The following is a 7,742-nucleotide window of genomic DNA, read 5'->3' as shown; positions in this document are numbered from 1 at the left end:
GCCACTTCAACAACAAAATACAGCGTGTTAAATTAAAAGAAGTCCACACCTCTCTTAATTTAACACTTCAAGTCAGACTATAGCTGTGTCTCATTTCCGATACTTCCGTTACTGTGTACACTATGTACACTATGTACTTACTTGCATAGTGTGTGAATTTCAACAGGGTAGCGTTGTCTCAAATCGAACACGGCCGTTGTGCAATGATGATCAAAACATTTGACTGCTTCTTCCTCCTCCCCGCCTTTTAATGGTGAATTTTAACCATGCGGAGCATTATCGCTAACATTTGATCGTGATTGTCACCCACAAAATATCGGCCGGCTTGTATGCTGACTTGACTTCAATGCAAATTTGTATAAAAATCCGCAACAAAAATGTATAAAAAATTAACACACTTTTACTTTTACTTGCTTGTGTGTGCAATCGCATGCGCTGCAGAGTCTTCGGTCACCAAGTTTGAAAATAGTTTGGTGGTCCCTCCCCATCCGCTACGTAGCCAAGATAGTGACCACTGAGGGTGAGAAGTGTCCAGCGTTCCACATGCAACTTTTTGACCGTTATAGGTACACCATCTGGTTACTAATAGTGCACTGCAGTTTGACATAATGTTCAGTGTGAACGCACTTTTGCACACAAAATTGAAAGTGTATGGGAAAAAAACGCAAATTGAGAAACAGTAGTAGTAACTTCTGAATGCGCATAGCACATTATTTGTCATACAAATGAAAAGTTTAAAATCATAAAATAACTAATCCTTATTTATTACAGAAATGAGTATTTGCTTACTTTGGCTTGATACTGCTGTGCAAGTAATATTACTGTTCAGTAAATTCACTGACACTCTCTACTTCTATACTTGTGCTACTGTTATGCTATGTTTCTATGTTTCCATGCTTACGTTCATGGGTTTTGGCTGTGTAGAAAGGTTGATTAAAATGCGCTCAGCTTTACTGAGTTGCTTCCATGTCATGCAGCCAACTGCACATGTGCATTAGTGTCTCTAACTGAGCCCGTCCCATTGACATAACATGACAAAAATAACTGCAGTTGATGGTTTCTTGTAAAGGGGGGATATTTTTTGCAGTACTGCAGTTAGCATCTAGGACAAATTGGCTGCACCATACTGTCTCCAGCTTCATAATACATGCAAGCATTAAATCTGATCTCAGTAAGGATTCTAAGTAGTGAAATTTAAGAGATTTAAAGGTACAATGTATAATTTCAGGCCACATGTTCCAAACAAATCGGAGGCAGCATTTCAACCTCCTCCTCCTTTTAAGCCTGGCTACAGTCAACCAGAAGCGCATTTCCCCGTACCAGTCAACAAGCGTTTCTGCTCCTCTGGTGTTTTCTAATCACATGTCGAGATGATCTTTATAATAACCTCATTATTTAAACTTTGTCTGAGTTCCCGGATTAGCAGGGTGTCGCTTCTTCTGCAACAATGAAGTTAAAAGGACCATCGCCATGTGTGATGATTGGCTGGGAGGGGCATTTCTCCTGCCTGTTTGTGTCTGCTCCTCGTCTCTGTCACTCTCTGTTTAAACACAACTGACAAATATGTGGAATAAGTACGTAATTTAAAATCACAATAACAAACAGCAGTGGTAGTGAAGTCAGCACTACAATTCTGGTTACAGTCCTGGCTTTTAGAGGTGTGTCTGCTCCTCCTTCCATGCCCACTTCCCATCTCCCAGCCCTGCTCTCAGCGGAGTTCCCAGTAATCAGCGCTCCTTTGATGGGGAAGCAGTGCAGGGAAAGGCATAAAGGATTATGAATGAAACAGCCGGAGCTTTGGTTACAGCCTCTATGTTTTCTAAGCCAGCACAACAGCAATCTGGGAATTTTCCACTGAATCACTGAATAAGAGATGGTGGGGAACATGGCCTACATACTTGATCACAGAAAAATGTACACAGTACATATGTGCCCTTTTATGTGCAAGGAAAAAGCAACCATCAAGCAAACACACACCACAAAATATACAGTAACAACAACTTACAATAACCATCTGAATTGGCTTAATTGCATTCAATTTCTGTGGTCAGTTAATACATTTGTTTCAATAAACATGGAGAAGTAACGGAAGCAGTGGTTGACATTTTAACATCCTTCCACACAAAGTTCGCCCCTGGCTGCTCAAGAAGCATTTTCAAACCTTGACAAAACAGAAACTTTATTGCACCGTGCAAAATGGAACAGTCATAAAAGAAGTGATTCTACTTTGCAAATCAAGATGCACGCTCATCTAAAATTTGTTCTCCTAATTACCAGCTCTCCTTTCTGGATGAGCTAATCGTTCTCGTTATCTTGAACACATAACATATCCCCTTCTTTTCCTCTCATTTTATTTAATTTCATCCTTATTTTATTATTATGTGCTCTTCCCTATGATTATCATCAAAGCTCCTATTAAGAAACACCCCCACCAGGGATGAGTTATAATAGACCACTTTATTGGATCTTCATTTTAAGATCTTTAATTCCCCAGAAGAGTACATCTCTCATATTACTGTATTGGTGTGAGCTGGGTATTCCATTACATCATGACCTTCTTTCAGGGCCTAATTAGCCTGCTTGTTTTCTCATTAGCAAATTGAGTGGACCTCGTTAGCACCTGCAAGCTCCACCAGGATGGTGCTGGTTAACAGTGTGCTGTTTGTTAATGAGATGGATTTATCAGAGACGTGAGCGCTCCACTTTCTTTTTAAACCATTTTTAGATGGATTTCTGCTCTCAAGGAAAACTGTCTGAAATGGGCTGGGCTGGAAAGTCATTTTATTACCATGAACAACAGCACCCAAGGCCGCCAATGTGTAAGTGTGTATCATCCCACCAACTCAAAGAAAGAGCTTGCAGCCATTCATTTTGACCACAAGGCTCAATGTCACCCACTGCACACTGCTGTTTAGATGGTTGACAGGAATGTTTATGTTAATGGATAGCAGCCTCCTCTTCTGTGTTGGTAACAACAAACACACAAATATATTTAGAATTGCACGAAGAGAAGTGTTCTCTTCAAAACATGAAAAACAACAACATATAACATCTGTGTGTTTCCTTCTAAAGAGCTTGTTTGAATTGCTTCTTTATTTGTGTTAAGTGGCTGTGCATTTCTGGAAGTGGACAGCCTGACGAAAGACAGTGTAGCGGTGGAAAGAGTTGGGGGAGTATCCTTTGGGTTAATTTGGCCACATTTTGTTGGTGGTCATGCTGAAGCTGTGTATCGCCCCGAGGACATCTGTTGGGTTTTTTTTGTTGTTTTTTTAGGGGACAGAAAGGCACAGAGGAAACACTGGTAGCACTTATGAAAAGGCAAATAAACAATTTGGGTCCAAATGATTCACAGGTGCGGGCAGGCAGGACCGCCATCTGCGGCAGTGCCCTAAGGTGGCACCCCTCCCGCTGCAGTGGTGGCACGGTCCTCAGTAAGAGCAGGATTATGTAATCACTTCAGCTGTTGGTAGAGCTCATACCAAGCCATAGAGGGAGGGAAGATGGGTGCTGTTGACTTTTTGGTGTTGCTGTTCAAAATTTGTCTTCCAATTGCACTCCATGAATAACTCTGTGTGTACGGGCATGTGTGGCATTCTTGAAGTCCCTTCTGTTCAGAGTTCTCACATTCCCTGTATGTTTTATGGATCTGCTATGATTAGGCTGTTCTTAACAACTGGTTAGTGAATATTTCCCGACATCTCTTCTTTCTGTAAAGCTGCGGTCGAACCACAAAGTGAGTTTGCTTGTTAAAGTGAAATAGGTGAGAAGCTTGGTGATGTAATGACTAGCTACAGAGCTATTTGGTAAACTGCTTTAGCAAGCAAGCTCCCCGTTAACTTGCTAGCCATCACAATAGCTACTAGAGTTTCTCTCAATTTTCTCTCTACTGTTTTGTTTACTTCTCCATGGCATTTTGTTCACCACTGAACACTGTTTTGTTCAAAAAAAGTTATTGAAGAGGGAAAATAAAACTACCCTTAAAAGCTTGCTAACAGCCAGTTAGCAGAGTTGTTAGTTCAATAGCTTAGCTCAGTTGCTAACAGAACAAGTTGACACAGTTTATTTAAAAGATGTACTTATAATCAACTTTTGTCACATAAATGTCTGCTAACTATTGCTCTGTTGTGGAACAGTCTTTACTCTGATAGAGGAAGTTAAATAAAAGTCAATGGTGCAACATAATTTAGGGTGACCAGACGTCCCCGTTTTCTGGGGACAGTCCCCGGTTTTGGTGGCATCTGGAGAAGTCCCTGGAAATGTCCCCGTTTTTAACGGTGTGTTATTCATAGACTGTATAAGGTGTTAACAGACGTGAAATCAGGTTTTACATGGCCAGAAAGACTGGACAGCAGAGCGTACAGGTGTTGTGCCAAAAAGCTGACAACTTATTGCTGTCTGCGGGAGCACGCGCAGCATGTTAAAGCTATACCGCCCAGTCTCTTTACGTCTGCAGCTGCTTTTATCTGGATCAAACAGACATAACGTACAAATAAACATCACTTTATGTCCGAGATAATAGCAAAGATATGTCTTTGTGATAGGCCTACATTTAACGTTTCTTTTAACAGAATAATCACAATTGTGGCCAAATAAGTGTTTGCAGTTTATCGTAACCAAGCATGACATTTACGTGATTATAGGCAATAATTGAAGCCTGTTGTTGCCGATAGATTATGTGTTGGCAGGCATATGTCTAATATCCTTGTTCATATTTGGAAAACGAATGTAGCTTATAATTAACTTATTGCGTTATAAGATGAGTTATATATAAAATAAAGACAAGATCTCTTTTGCAATTATCCTTATGACTCTACATTATTTAACTTGCTGTGTACCAACCAATCCAGTCCTTTTTACCTGTTGAAATACCTTTAAATGGCCAAACACACACATAAAATGCACGATTCTACTTGCCAGAAAGTAATTGCAGATTCTACTTATTGACTGAAAGGTAGTTTCTGCCTCAAAATGACTTGATTTCATTCAGAAGACTTTTATTTGACAGATTATAAAACCGAAATCGTCCCCCTTTATTATTTCATAATAACATATTTTTTAATGACCACCAAACCAAAAATGTCCCTGGTTTTCGTTTCAAAAATCTGGTCACATTAACATAAGTAATAAGCTAAGATAGCTTCCTCCATTTTGGACGCTGCAGCTTCCCATCCCGCAATGTCGGCAGTGTCAAGATGCTACTGGCCAACGTTCACAGTCCAGTGTTCACCAAAGTTCAATTCTATGGAGCATTCGCACAAATTAATTCCACCTCGTCAAGCAGATCTTCTGATTGCAGCAATTCCACTGGAATTAATTGATTGCCATTACATTTTGGTGTTTTAAATCCTGCTGTGACAAGCTTAAGATTGGCTACCAACACTGGTGGAGTCCATGTTTTCAACAAAAATCTCACAGGTTTTGACAAACAAACATTCTCACAGGGAGAGAGTGGTTGTAATAACACTGTGTATTTCAAGATAGCAGACTATTCCGGCTAGGCTGAAAACTAAAATTGCATCAACATATAATCTCACTGCACTTATGCAGGTTAAAACTCACTGAGCACAAAACAACTCAATAATGTTTGAAACAGGCAACCAACACAAACACACAATGCAGCTTTTTGAGCAACCCTCCTTTCAATGATGGCCACAGCGGTCAAAACCTTAACTTGATTAGCAGAATAAACATCAGCTCAAAAGCATTAGTGCGGTATGGTAAAGCAGTGACCTCACTGATAATGCATACACACACTTAGCAAGCACTAAAACTAAGCCCGGAATGGGCAGCTGCCAAGGCCAATCAAAGCCCTCTGTACATCCTGTGCGCAGCTGTCTCTTCCAATCATAGCTGCACGTGTGTCATCTGCCTTTCAGTTAGAAATGGAGTTCAGGATAGCATTGTGTGAACCCAACAGCATCAGTCTTTTTGGTTGCATGGATCTTCATTTTAGGGGACAGGAAGGATTTTGTTCATTAGAGCTGAAAGTCTTGTTCAGATTAAAAATAGATTTTTAAGAGAAATCTGGTCAATAAATGTTGTGTTTAATAAGAAGTACAAAGCTTCAAAAACTACAATTGATCTAAGGACAGCATTCCAACAGAAGTCTGGGCTAAATCTTAGTATGTTTTAGCTAAAAACAAAGCCAGCTACTTACTTTTAATTATCATGAAAAGTCTGGATCTATCCTTTTCATTCTTCCTCTATGATCCCTCTAATAACAGGTTGGTATAGTCAGCTTCCCAGCAGGTGGTGGAGTCTAGGACTCCCACTATTTTACCCACCATTACATTCCCTAATAAGCCATCAAAGTCCTATCACTGCACACAAAAACCCAGGCAGACTCAGGTGACCTTGGGTGACCTCTGTGCGGGTCAGTTCCTGTGCCCAGGGGCGCCTCGGGACTCGCGATGAGCCAAAGGTCATGACAAAGGGGGAGATTTAAAGAAAATGGAAGTTGCCCCCTTAACATGCACTCATAACTCAGTTCAGATTATCTAAGGATAACTAACTGAGGTGTAAGTGTTCGCCAGAGGGGGGTGGGACAGAGAGTAGCCCTGTTTCCTTCGCTTCTGAGCACAAAGTCTGTCTGTTGTGAGGTCAGCTGGTGACAGCTGAACGCTCCCAATCTGTACACCTCAGCCAGCCACTGCTTCACATACTTACTGAAAAGGCTGATTCATGCATTCATCCTCGTAGCAAAATGATTCACAGCTCACACACACGCAGACACACACATGCTACACAAACACATTTGGACCCCAAGCAGGGGCTGAGAGGTCTTAAAACAATCACCTTTTCTTCTTTGTTGGAAGGCAGGAAAAACAGTGGTGCGACACGGCGGCTTCTCTGCCCATGTGGAAAGACTCATGGGAGATTATCGCAGTGTAGCCTGGGCTGGGACCGAACAAGGGCCCAGCTGTTGAACAGGAAGTCACCTCCAGCACAGCCCTGCACCGCCAGCAGTCCTCCTCACTGCCTGGACGGCAGTTGGTCGAGGGAGCAAAGTCAAAACTGACATTGATACAACAAAGTCTTAATAAAGCTCCCAGTGTGCTCTGGATGTGTGTGTAAATCTTAAAGAGATGGAAAGATGGAGAAATGGTGGCTGGAGAGCAGTTGAGACAGAGATGGAGAGAGTGGAGTGTATGTAGGGGAGAATTTGTTCAAGATTAAGAACATTTCTCAGGTGGAATAAATCCTTAATTCCTATGGAATTGCAGTGGGAGTAAACTTATGACTTTACAAGGAGGTGTTTCATACTGAACGGAAATCTGAACCTGAAGGGAAATCAAGTTTCACAAGTGAGTAAGTAAAAGAAACTGTCCCACAGCTGCAGTCCCATAAGTGGGAACTGTACTGCTTTCGTCTGCACAATGATGACATCTGACGGAGCAACCACAAAGAAATGTTGTAAACAATCGTTCAAATGACATTTACTGAGATTGTGCCACAGTCTGCGCACAGCTGAGCCATACGGCTTCTTTTGACGTCTGGAGCTTTGAAGCGGCTTCAGATGTGCCGCCTACGCAACTGCAGAGCAAAGGAAAGAGCGAGAGAGAAAGACATTTGTAGAAAGGGAAAAAAAAAAACGGAGGGACAGAGATGCATAGAGAAAACACAACCTCCCTGCCAGAGAGAAACACACTCAGTCACTCAGTCATTAGCATTGCAGATGTTAGCGATAGGAAGTGTGAATGGGGCTCATGCATACAGCCTGAATCCGAGCATTGTCCGAGGAC

General features: G+C 41.6%; 1 long non-coding RNA gene across 1 annotated transcript; it reads left to right on the top strand.

Moving 5' to 3' along the window:
- The first annotated feature begins 2,698 nt into the window (after positions 1 to 2,698).
- On the top strand, positions 2,699 to 7,063 carry LOC123978040. The gene is made up of 2 exons (XR_006826849.1): positions 2,699 to 2,819; positions 6,816 to 7,063. It is a non-coding gene; the product is annotated as an uncharacterized LOC123978040 (long non-coding RNA).
- Positions 7,064 to 7,742: the final 679 nt, after the last annotated feature.

Source organism: Micropterus dolomieu, linkage group LG10 (genome assembly GCF_021292245.1).
Source record: "Micropterus dolomieu isolate WLL.071019.BEF.003 ecotype Adirondacks linkage group LG10, ASM2129224v1, whole genome shotgun sequence".
NCBI lineage: Eukaryota > Metazoa > Chordata > Actinopteri > Centrarchiformes > Centrarchidae > Micropterus > Micropterus dolomieu.
Note: the sequence above shows the minus strand (reverse complement) of the source record. Positions and strands in the feature narration are given on the sequence as shown.